We start from the raw sequence: 13095 nt of genomic DNA on the forward strand, positions 1-13095 counted from the left end.
GGAGGAGTCAAACTCTTCGTACTCTTAATTATAAACCATTCCATGAAATTTTTTTTTTTTTTTTTTACGAGTGAGAAGTAGTGCTATATACATTTTATAAGTGTTAAAAAATTTTGGTGATCATAGATATTTTACTCTTCCTGGAAGAAGAAAAAAAAAACGCTAGAATGAAATTATTTTATCACCGGTTTTTTCTCTTTTCCGTCTTTCAATAAATTTCCAGTTCTGATAGGTTAGTTTGTATATTCTTATTTATCGTAAAAGTTTTATATTGTTTTTCTTTGGGATGTACTTTTGTAAAAGAGAATTGAATTTTAAAAGGAAACAAGGCAGCTCTTACTTCATCTTGATTTGTTTAGTTTAAATCCTAATAATAAAAAAAATTTATTCAACGCACCCAACTATCACTTAGGTAAGATAGAGCTCGTCCGTCTGCTTTTACTTTTCAACATTAGTTTCTACGATTTCCCTATATGATAAAAAAAAAAAGTAAATTGGGAAAAGTGTAATCGGGGAAATTGTCTTTTTTTTTTTTTTCACCTTGGAGGAGAAGGGTTTTTTTTAATATTGTGTAAAGCATGATTTTGTTTGCATTGAATCTCCTTTCCATAGTCAGGGAGGGGGAAATGAACTTGAAACCCCTACTACCATTATGCTAGCTAATGTTTTTTTTTAAACGCAATTTTGTTTTTAAATTCAATTTCTCTCTTATTGCAATTTACAAAGGGTTTCATTTGTCGATTTACTGTCGCTTGTAAACACTGCATATGTTTCTCCCCACCCCCCATTTAACTTACGTTGCTAAATTTAGAAAATCGCAAATTGTTCGGTGCTTGAAACATTTGAGTCGCCTTTTGAGAAAGTTTGTATATCCGTATGTTATACTAAAATCAAGCTAATTTTTCATCAACTATGTTCCTTTTCTTTTACTTTTTTTTTTTTATCCACTATGCTTTTGTTCGTCGTCCCCTTTTTAACAAAATGAGTCGAATTACTTACTAACTTAGTTTATTTTGCTGTTTTTTTTATTTATTATTATTTGTCTAATTATTTTTGTAACCAATAAGGAGTTTTAAAAAATAGGAAATCTCAACTGTCTTAGGTTACAAAAAATTAGTACGATGGCTCTTTGTGAATTGAAAAAAGATTATTAAACGGATAAAGAAATAATAAAGAAATTATTCACGTAGCTAAAACTACGCTCTTTTTTGAACTACTACCTACCTGTTTATGAAGCATAAGTAAACATATTTTGCGACGATGATTTTATATTGATGATGGTTGTCACATTTTTTTATCAAACTTCAATCATAAAATGCTTTCAGGAACTGGCAGTAACATTTCGATTAAGTAGGAAAAATATTTTTCAATTATTTCTCTAAAAATTAAAAACGTATTAATATCGCTACTACCTTTTTTTTATTTTTGATCAATTATGTCCGGAGTGAACACTGCAGTTTTTAAACAAAATTTAGTAAAACGGGTGGTTATTATTTGATCACATAAGAATCTTATAATAATAGAGTTTTGCTGGTTAATTTTGTTCACTCGTTGTATCTAAGCATGCGAAATCTACAATTAATAGGACTTGAGTATAATTAATTTAGCATTGCATTTATCGTTCATAGAACTTTGGAGAAAATAATAGTATTTTATCCAAGTTCTGAACACAACAATAAAAATGACATGTTTATTAATCTATAAGAGTTATAGAACTGTGAAAATATTAATTTTTAAAGTTTTTAAATTAAAGTGGTACTTTAAAAAAAAATTTTATTTGTTTTTGTGTCAGTAAATTTTCTTTTTACGATTACGTATTTTTCTGTTCGCTATTTTTTGCAGAATTAACAGTTAATAATTAGTGGTGTAAACAGCCAGTTGTGATTTTTAACTTTTGTGCAACTTTTTTTTTATCACAGCATAAAGAATATCATACTTTTCACTGATGCAAATAAACTTATTAACAAAACTTGTACCAAAAAAGAAAACATATTTTTAAAAAAATGCATTCATTTTTTTATTGGTGGTACGCAGCGTTACGAAAAATTTGGAAAGGGTACACAAAAGTCATAAGTTTGGGAAACACTGACTTAAGGGATAGAGCGTTCCCCTTTCATTGATGTGAACCGGGTTCAAATCCCAGTGGTGGCTGGTCGATACGAATTCCGTATCCGGCTTGCGCAGACCACAGTGCTGATGTAAAATATCCTTAGTGGTAGACGAATCCTGGGTTAGAGTCTCCTTGGCATCAGGCTAACCATGGGAAGTTTTCGTGATTTTCCTCTCCATGTAACGCAAATTTGGATTAGTTCCATAAAAAAGGTCTTCCATGAAGGCAAATTCTCCCAATACTTGATCCAGGAGTTCCCTTGTCTTCTGGATTGGATTCAAAATTACAAGGCCACGAAGATGAGCATTAGCCTTCGTAAACTCAAAAAATTGGATCGGTTGTTCAATGACGGTTCATAAAATAAAATGTTAATTATGTTTTTTTTAAAGTTAGGAGCAATTTACTTTTAAAAAAAAGGAAAAGAGAACAGAAAATGCCCATTTATTTCATGGAACAGGCATTTTTAGATACATGCTATACCTATTTTGTCATATGATTTGCAAAAACATTTCGAATTATGTTTCATTTTGTAAAAAGGACCTTTATAGATGTACCCATTTGTCAAACGCGGATTTCACACACTGTGTTAAATTTTTAAGCGCATAATTTCAGTCATGTTCAAAACAAAAAATTCACCTACAATTTGCTTGAAAACTACGTGCCCCATATTCGGGAAACAGGAAGAAAAACATTAAAGTAGAACTTTTCTCTCGTCACAATGTTTATTAAGACGTGTTACAAACGTTCTTTTATTTACATTGAGTAACCCTATTTTGAATCGCATTTTTAAAGTGAAAAACACACTTTGTATTTTACTGCATGAGTAGGATTGTGTCAATTTTACGACTCCCATGTTTCGCAACATATTCCCTGGACGCAGGCCAGAAACAATAAAAGCCAACTTGTGAAGGTCACCATTTATTTAGAAATCGCCTTAAAAACTCTTCACTTTCATGTCTTATCATCTGATAAATACAGTTCTGTATGTTTACTTTTCGTCAACGTGTTTATAAATTTTTAAAATGTCAGCCACTTAAAGTGTTGCCTCGTTTGTTGTTTTTTAATACTTGTATAATCAAATAATTCGATACATTTCCGACGACAATGCTTAAATGTGTCAAACATTGTTCACAAGCATTGCGATATGCTTAAATAAATATTTAATATCTAAGTTAGGTTCAATTTTATAACTGTCGTTGAACAACCGAATCTATTTTTTGGGTTTACGACTTCTAATGCTCAACGACGTATCTTTGAAATTTTGAACCCAATCCAGAAGACAAGGGAACTCTTGGATCAAGTATTGAGAGAAATTTGCCTTCGTGGGGGACTTTTTGATAGAACTAATCCGCATTGTGTTACATGCTGAGGAAAACCACTTAGACCTTCCACGGTTAGCCTGACGCAAGGGGACTCTAACCCATGATCTGTCTACCACTGAGGATATTTATGTCAGCACTGTGGTCGGTACGAGACGGGTGAGGAATTCGTATCGACCAGTCATCGCTGGGTTTTGAACCCGGTTTACCTCACTGGAAGGCAAACGCTCCATCCCCTGAGACACCACGGTTTAAGTTCTGTTTAATTGCATTTTATTATTTTTATTTTATAACCGTCGTTGAACAACCGACCCAATTTTATGGGTTTACGACTACTAATGTTCAACTCCGTAGCCTTATAATTTTGAACCCAATCCAGAAGACAAGGGAACTCCTGGATCGAGTATTGGGAGAAATTTGCCTTCGTGGAGGACTTTTCGAGGGAGTTCACCAGCATTTGCGTTACATGGAGAGGAAGACCACGAGAACCTCCCATGGTAACCCTAACGGCAAGGGGACTTTAACCCACGATCCATCTATCACTGAGGATATTTCACATCAGCGCCGTGGTCGGTGCAAGCCGGATGCGGAATTCGTATCGACTGGGATTCGAACCCGGTTAGCCGCATTGGAATGCGAACGCTCTATCCCCTGAGCCATCGCGATTCAGTTTAGTTTAATTGTCACCATTTAATTTTTTTAATAGATTTTTTTTTTTTTTGGTGAAAACAATAAAACTTAAATTAGGGAAATGCTAATACACAGGAGTAGCGCCATCTATAAGAAAACAGAACAAAAAATAATTCTTCCTTTTATTAATTTTTTTCTAATAATATAAAAAATATAATATAATATAAAAAATGAAAAGTAGTTGCAAAAAAATAAAATAAATAAGAATATTAACATATTTATTTTCTTTGTTAACTTTGTACCAGCTGCACTAAAAGCAGCGGCTATAGAATTTTTTTTTTTAAATATTCCGCAGACTCCTTTACAATAACATCATACGTCACCACTTTGATATTAAAAATTTTAGATTCTTAATATTTTGTTACCACATTATTTTATTGGTAGTTATATAATAACATTGCATCAGATAATTCATTTCATTTAATGCTCACATTAATTTAGTACGTTCAATGGTAAAGCCCTTGAATTTATTTTCATTTAAAACTTTCACGACGGGGTGACCCACCGGTGGGTCACGCTGGTTTGTCTCATCGGGCGGCACACCGGAGTAAAAACTGGTAACAAATAAATTTCATTTTTTTAGTTTTTTTCCGGGAATAACAAAAATCTATAACTACCAATTGTTTTTAACGGATGCAATTTTTATATTGAATTTGCTTCTTCGCCGTGATAAATTTCCTTACAGTGACATACCTGCCAACTTTTAATCCCTTCCATTATTATTTTTCCCAGTGGTATTAAAATGGAATTAAATACGTTGTATTTGAGAAAACTTAAGTTGACAACAAATGATAATAACGCATATTAATATATATGCTAAATTTTTGAAAGAAAAGTGGTAATCAATATCATTTAAAAATTAAGATTAGAAAAGAAAAAAATAGTGAATAATTACTACCACTTTAATTATGAAAATAAAATCTTCCGGAAAATCCAGAAGAGTTGACAGGTATGCAGTGAATTGTTATTGTTGAGTAAAGATTAACTCCTCCCGAATATTATCTAATATTTAAATAGTTCTTCTACCAGTATTTTCATTCCCGCTTTTAGGCGCAACACCCGGCGTGAACGTGTTAATATTAACCCTCTGCGGAAGAGCTTGCTTTGATTAAAATTTTTAGTCAGGTGACCCCTTAACTGCTGCGCATTATACAGTTGTTGTTAAAAGAATATATATTGTTGTTAAAAGAATAATGATTGATAAACGTTTTTTTTTTCAAGCAATTAATTCTACATTTCTTGTAGTGTGTGTAGCATTTGTTGAATTAGTGTTGCTAGACTGGCCACACTACACCGGAAAGGGTTAAGCAAATAGAATAAAAAAATATTCCATGTATATGTATGTTAGTTTAGCAAGAGAAAACTAATAGAGTAAAAATTTGTCATAGGATTGGACTGGGTCATGATCTAATTGTAGTCTATTTTTAATTGTTATAAATGAGGCCGAAAACGTTCTTTCTTATAATTTATTTTCGTACGGATCGTTTGCGCTTACTTTACTTAATTGAGTTGAGATTAAATCGATACCCCTACCCATTCTTCTCTCTCTCTCTTTTTTCTTATTTTTTTTTCATAGCTTAAGTTACCGTTTCTCCTTCCATTGCTTATAAATCTCTTGCTCTGATTTTTTTTATATATGTATATATTTAATAATAATACCATACCCACAGCTGCTAAGGTTTATGGCCACTCTGTAAAGTTTGATTTTATTTAAAATGTCAACAAACTTTGCATTTTCTTTTAATTCTTAATAAATTGAAATTAAAAGAATTTGATCTTTATTAAAAGAGATTGAAATCTTTACGTTATTATTTGAAGCAATGGCTCCTTTTTGTCCGAGCAATATCGCCAGCCAAACGCTGTGCAAAGCGTGGAGGTAGCGGGTTCGAATCCCTCCGTAACGCTGCATGTATACTTCGTGATGTCCTTCTCTGAATTGTTCTGTCTTTCTACTTGACTAAGATTTATAAATCTAAGTTGAGCACTCGAGCCTGCAAATGTATATACTTTTAATACAGCAATACGTGAATCATTGTTTGTGAAATATTTATTAAGAGGTAAACTTTTAAAAACTGAAGTTTGCAAAATTATTCCTAATTTTGCCAACATTGCCTCATCAAAAGCTCAAGCTCTGTGCATAATGGTGCTGCATATGAACTTTAGAATCATTTATATGTATTAGTGTGGAAAAAAAATTCTAATGAATAAAAATAATATATTTGAGTATTAATTTAGCTACCACTAAAATAAATAATTTTACAAGAAGTTATAAAAAAAAAATTTTATAATTAATAATTGTTGTAAAACTAAAGTGGTAGCTCATTAATTTCACTCTTAGCACTTATTTACAGGAATAAAAGTTTCATCCTAAAATATCTTAAATGTATTTTTATATCGATCTGAAATTGATTGAAAATAAAGAAAATTGTGAATAATTGCATTTCGTAAAAGCAGTTTTCTCGCCTCTTCAAACTGATTCATTTGCTTTCGTTTATCATGGAATGGCTTAAATGATACCATTAATATAATTTTATTTGCTTTGCTTGGTTCATAACTGTTAAAATCAAAAACTTTAAAAACAAAAGAAAGAAAAAACAAGTTGTTACTATTGCAATGACATATTTTACGTTTATTTCCTTTCTTTTTTTTTTGTGAAGCTCTAAAACTAGCCAAAGTGACAGGTCTTAAAATTAATTATTCAGGAAGTTATGGTGAATTTGCTCTTGTTTTGATACAAAATTTATTAAAATAATGCAATTTTCTATTTTTTTACTGACTAACCCGAACAGCTTCAAAACATTTTAATATATAGTATATTTTTTTAGAAAAGATAAAAAGCAGGTCACTTAACTTTCTAATTTTTTAAATTTTTTTCCATGAATCATATTTAACAGTGTTGTTGACAGTATCATATTTAACAAAATACATTAATAATCTAAGTAATTATATTTTGATCTGAAATATTTTATCAAAATTTTTAATCTGAATAATGCAATATATTTTAAAAACTAAAGTAGTAGTAGTAGTCTAACTAGAAATCATCAACTAAACGCAAATTCTTATTTTCTACCACATTTTCGCACAAAGTACTTTTTACATCTTAAACTAGCATCATTTTACCTCACTACTAAATGAGGTGCAAAAGTGCATCAACACTAAATGAGTTTGCGGAAAATGCATAAATTTTTTTTCAATTTAAAAAAATGAATATCTTACATTTTACTATCGTTATTATTATCGAAAATTTTACGGAATAAAATCTTAAGAATAATTTCAAGTAGATCAATATTTAATTCCTCTTTAAAAAATTCAAAAATAAAAATTTTAATTATATTTATTATATTAATATTTATTATATCATCATTTATCATAGTATTACTTTCTATAATTATACGATTTCTATGACGCGAAGATTCATATTTAATTCAGTTACGCTTTTTTTAATTTTCCTTATTGTTCATTTAATTTTTAAATAAATTTTAAAGGCCGGGTTAGCCTGGTTGGTAGGGCGTTGGGCCCATGTCCAAGAGGTAGTAAGTTGGATCTACTCTGGCCGAAGACTCCCCGTGTAGTATATGGTGACTGGTGCACGTTAAATCTGTCTGGTCACAAAGTCCTCCATGTTTCCATAACAAACCATACCTCTGGGGTACTGAATTGAAGATTGATCATTTCCAGGTTCCGGTCAAAATTACCATCTGTGGTTAAATGAATGAATTGATGTATGAATAGGTCCACCCTATAAATAGTCAGTGACGTGTGACTGAAGTTATTTTCCTGACCATAAATGGCGGCACTAAAAGACAAGCTTAAGCTTCTGCTTAAAATTCGTTTAGTTTCACCGAGCAGGCTTTCTGGTATTGGCAAGTAGCATTAGAAACAGCAACAACACAACAAATACATTTTAATCACTTTTTATTTTTTTAGACTATTGAACCTGCTATAGTTTTTCCGAATAAATTCAAAAATGTCATTTAATTTGGGAGTATTTATTATATTATTTTGTATTAATATACGACTTCTGTTAAGCAAACAGATCTGTATTTTATTTAGTAATATTCCTTTGCACGCTAATTTTACATGACTTGCCCATCTGGCCAAACGGTAAATAACTACAAACTAAATTTGCAAATATTTGACAGATTTTGTCAGTTTTTTTAAAAGATTAAGCATGACATAGCTGAATACAAGTGGTGAATTATATAAAGCCACGAATTGTTTAAAAATAGTGGTGGATAAAAATCTTCCAAATTGAATTCATTAAACCAAAAATCACTATTAATAAACTACCACTTGAAAATATTTATTTGCTGTCCAGAGCAAGTTGGCATCTCTGTTTATATAAATCAAACTATTTTTGCCTGTTCTATATTTCATTAATTTCTTCAAACCATTTTAGTAACGATAATAATATAAAAAAATTAAAAATTTACTCGAATTATGTGTTTCGAATGATCTTGGCTTCGCCGGTCACCGGTGACCCTAATGGCATTCAACGTGTTAATGTTCATTATAATTTTTTAAGTACATTTTAATGATTTTTCTATTTACTTCACTCTTGAAACAGTTATAGTTTTTACAGAATATAATCTTAAATATCGTTTAATCGGGGATATGAGATTAAATAGGAAATCTACTTTTTTTCATTTCCGTGTGTTCATCGCGTTTTTATGTGTTGACTCATCAGTAGCAGCAGAACAAACAAAACATATAGGATTACTATTACTCACAGCTCGTGATCTCATAAAACTTGTTCATAAATTTTAATAATTTATAACGAATCATTCCAACTAGATCGATTTGCGTTCCACATGTACTTGAAATTCGTGTTTGATTTCTTAGAAATGGTATCGCATTTGGCTACTTTTTTTCTTCCTTGTAATAATAATTGTTTTTTTGAATCATGGCTATTCATTTTTCAATGCTCTGAATGTAATACTAAGTTGCAAAAGTGATTCAATACAATATTGAATTAATAGTTGTCTTCTCCCCAAATTTAATCTTGCTATTAAATATTTTATTTTTAATTTCATTATCACTTACATTTATTTGAATAATATTAAAACCTAGAGGAGGGCAATTCGAACTAATGAGTGAAAGTTTTATCTGAGTACTAAGATAAAAGTTTCACTCATAAATACTTTGTATAGTGTCTAGGGCAGGGGTGGCGAACCTTTATACACCAACGTGCCATTTTTTTCTAAAAAAATGTTTGATGAGGTCATAGACGTGCCGTCAAATAATTTTGACTTCGTGATTAATGGGAAAAAATTAATAATAAATACTATCAACTCAAAACTATTTACATTGAAAAAAAAAAAATTTGCACTGTCTCAGTTATACGCGTAATTCAACTTAAAGTAACATCAGTGTGACTTCCGTTGTTGCAGATTAGATGACAAATAACTTATATTAGGTTGTAAGATGTTAGTTTAAGCAGGACTGTTAATTTTTTTGCTAGTTATTTATTGTTAGCTTATTTTTTATGGTTATTAATTGTTTTTTTAGCATTAATTGTTAATTTTTTATTAATAATTGTTTATTACTTTGTGTGCTTTTTTGTGAATTTTAATTTAATTGTTACATATGCTTCATAGTGTAATACCATTTGTGTAATAACAAATGTGATCGGTGGCGTGCCCGAAATATTGTGTCGGGTGCCATAAATGGCACGCGTGCCATTGGTTCGCCATCCCTGGTCTAGGGTCTTTGTATAGTTATCTTAGTATGGTGTCTAAATACGAAGTGAAAAATAGAGTTATGCTTTAGATTATAATTCTGGAAACTCATTTCTAAATGATTCGTTGAGGCAGATTGAATCAGTTACTCGCTATATGAAGAACTTATCCTTCTTTTTAAATAAACATTTTGAATTATAACTTCGACAGATGCAGTCAGGCGATCTAACAGAAACCCTAAACGGAAAACAGTGTAATGATCCCAGTGGCACCCCTCTTGAAAAATATTTGCAAAAAAGGAAAGAGAAAAAAGAAATGTCACAGGGGTGCCTCGACGACAGAAATAGGACCGATTTCTGGGGACGTATTTGAAGGGAAAGCACCCAGGATTAGAACTGCTATTTTGCACCAGAAAAAGAGATTTTAGGCTTCTTTTTTTTTTTTTTTTTTTTAAAAAAACTATCCCTATCAGAGGTATGTCTCGCACGTGGGCCTTTGGTGAGGCTTCTAAGTAGGCTACGTTGCGCTACATGGCTTCTGCGGGCGGAACCTCTCCCTGTGTTTCTGAAATTAGATATCAATGAAGAGGTTTGTTTTCTTACCGTAAAAATCACTTTTCTTGTATATGTCACGCTTTTCAGAGTGATGGAGGAGGCTCTTAACATTATCTTAAAATATGATCAGCTTTCGTTCGTATAGTTTCAGCAAACACCTAAAATCTTCACAAGAAACTAGAGCCAATTTTATTAGGAGTCAGCATATTTTTAAGCATACTGGGAAAAAAAATCTGTTATCAAGAATATATGAAGCATCATTTTTAATAGAAAAAATTCGTTTATAAAAGAAACTGGTAGGATATTTACCCTTTAACTCAATGCTAATATTCTGACTTAACCTCTTCGAGACGGGTGGGTCATAAATGTATTCTCAGAATGGTGTGTGACAATCAGGGTAAGTTAAATAAAACTAGTAGGCAAAATATTTCTATAGCAGTTTATTTGGGGAAGTAGTAGTAATAATTTACTCAATGTATCACTACTTAATTCAAAATAAAAATTAAATAGCTACACTTAAAAGTAGCCTTGATAAGATATGTTAGAATTAAAATGAAAGAATTGAAAAGTGCCCAATCCCGGGCTACCGCTATTTAATTTTGTTTCTCCTGACTCCGGACGATAACATTTATGACTCGCCCGTCCCGTAAAGGTTAAAGAGTCCAAGAGCACGTGCATGCATATTTATATTTGTAACAAAAGTATCAGAATGGTAGAATAGTAGAAATAGTCCAAATCTGGGTACACAGCCGCGAAGCGGCTTTAACCCATTCATCGAAATTAAGTGGCTCTGAGATGTTGTTTCTGTCACTAGGAATCTGAAAATATGTATCACACCCATACCTGCCAACTCTCCCGGATTTTGCGGGAGATTTTATTTTCATATTTAAAGTGGTAGTAAATATATACTATTTTTTCTTTTATAAATTTAATTTTTAAATGATTTTGATCACCACTATTCTTACAAAAATTAAGCTTATACATTAATATGCGTTACTATTATGGTTGTCAACTTAATTTTTTTCAAATACAACGTATTTGTTTGCTTAAAATTGAAGTTTTAATTCCATTTTAATACCACTGGGAAAAATGATAATGGAAGGGATTAAAAGTTGGCAGGTCTGCACACCTGAATAAAGGTCTATTTCATATACGTATTTTTAAATTTGTCGTGGTAGATAAAACAATTTAATTTTAAAAATTAAGATTTTTACGCTAAAATAAATAAATATTACTACCACTGAGAAAAGAAATTTCTCAATGGCCGTACAAGTTGGCACCTATGCATTTGCATTTCCAAGATCAGGATGAATGCATCATGCACCGCAACCCGCATAAGGCATCCAGATGTTCTTGTACTTTAGTACAGTTCATGGTGCGCTGAAGCTCTAGCACAATATAATTTATTTTATAACCAGCGTTGAATAACTGACCCAATTCTGAATTTACGACTATCAATGTAGTCTTGTATTTTTGTACCCAACCCAGAAGACAAGGGAGCTCCTGGATCAAGCACTGAGAAAAACTAGACTTCGTTGAGGACTTTTTCATGGAACTAATGTGCACTTGCGTTTCATAGAAGGAAAAAACACGAAAACTTACTACGATTAGTGCGACTGCAAGGGGATTCTAACCCATGATCCGTCTATCACTAAGGATATTTTAAGTGAGCACTCTGGTTGGTGCGAGCCTGGAAAACAGCCACAGCAGGGATTCGAACTTGAGTCACCATATAGAGAGGCGAACACTCTATCTCCTGAAACACCACGGCTTAGCATAATATTCTTTTATTTTATAATATAACTGCTGTTAAACAATCAACCCAAATTTGAGTTTATGGCTACCAATGTTCAATTCCGTAGAATTGTAATTTTAAACCCAGTCAAGAAGACAAGGGAACTACTGAATCAGTACCCCCAAAGGTATTTTATTTTATTTTATAACCGTCGTTGAACAGCCGACCCAATTTCATGGGTTTACGACTACTTACGTTCAACTCCGTAGCCTTGTAATTTTGAACCAATCCAGAAGACAAGGAAACTCCTGGATCAGTACCCCCAGAGGTATTGATTTGTTGTGGGAACATGGAGGACTTTGAGACTCGACAGATTTAACGTGCATCAGTCACCATTTACTACACGGGGAGTCTTCGGCCGGCGAGGATCGAACCCACGACCTCTTGGATACGGGCCCAGCGCCCTACCGACCAGGCTATCCCGGCCTTCCCCAAAGGTATTGCTTTGTTTTGGGAACTTGCAGGACTTTATAACCCTGACTGATTTAACGTGCACTAGTCACCATTTAGTACATGGGGATTCTTCGGCCGACTGGATTCGAACTCCCATTCTCACGAGCTCGAGTCTAAGGCCCTATTCACTATTTGGTTCCTGCTACTACCACTTAGGAAAATTTTCTTCAGAAAGGGTTTGCACAAATGGCTATGGCTAATTATAAGAAACTATTATGCTACTTAAAAAAATTATATAATAAATTTCATACCAGTTTTTTTTTTTTTTTAAATTAATATATTTTCAGAGACTATAGGAACCGTGGAAAAAAATTACTTCGATATTAAAAAGTAAAGCTGCTTTTCTCAAAACGTTTTCTGAAATCAGTAAGAAAAATTGCGTACATTTGCAATTCTACATATCAAATATAAACAATTAAAATACGCTGCTTCTTTGTAATTATTTTTAAATGATGTTATTCGACGCGTTTAACGGCAGAAGAAGAAGAAAAAAAAG

General features: G+C 32.1%; 1 protein-coding gene across 1 annotated transcript in view; it reads left to right on the plus strand.

Moving 5' to 3' along the window:
* The window catches only part of LOC107436801 (uncharacterized), a 106949-nt gene that overhangs the window by 589 nt on the left and 93265 nt on the right, over nt 1-13095 (plus strand). The gene's annotated exons all lie outside the window — the stretch shown is intronic.

The sequence above is a fragment of the Parasteatoda tepidariorum genome, chromosome 5 (genome assembly GCF_982258835.1).
Source record: "Parasteatoda tepidariorum strain Cologne lab strain chromosome 5, Ptep-v5.0, whole genome shotgun sequence".
NCBI lineage: Eukaryota > Metazoa > Arthropoda > Arachnida > Araneae > Theridiidae > Parasteatoda > Parasteatoda tepidariorum.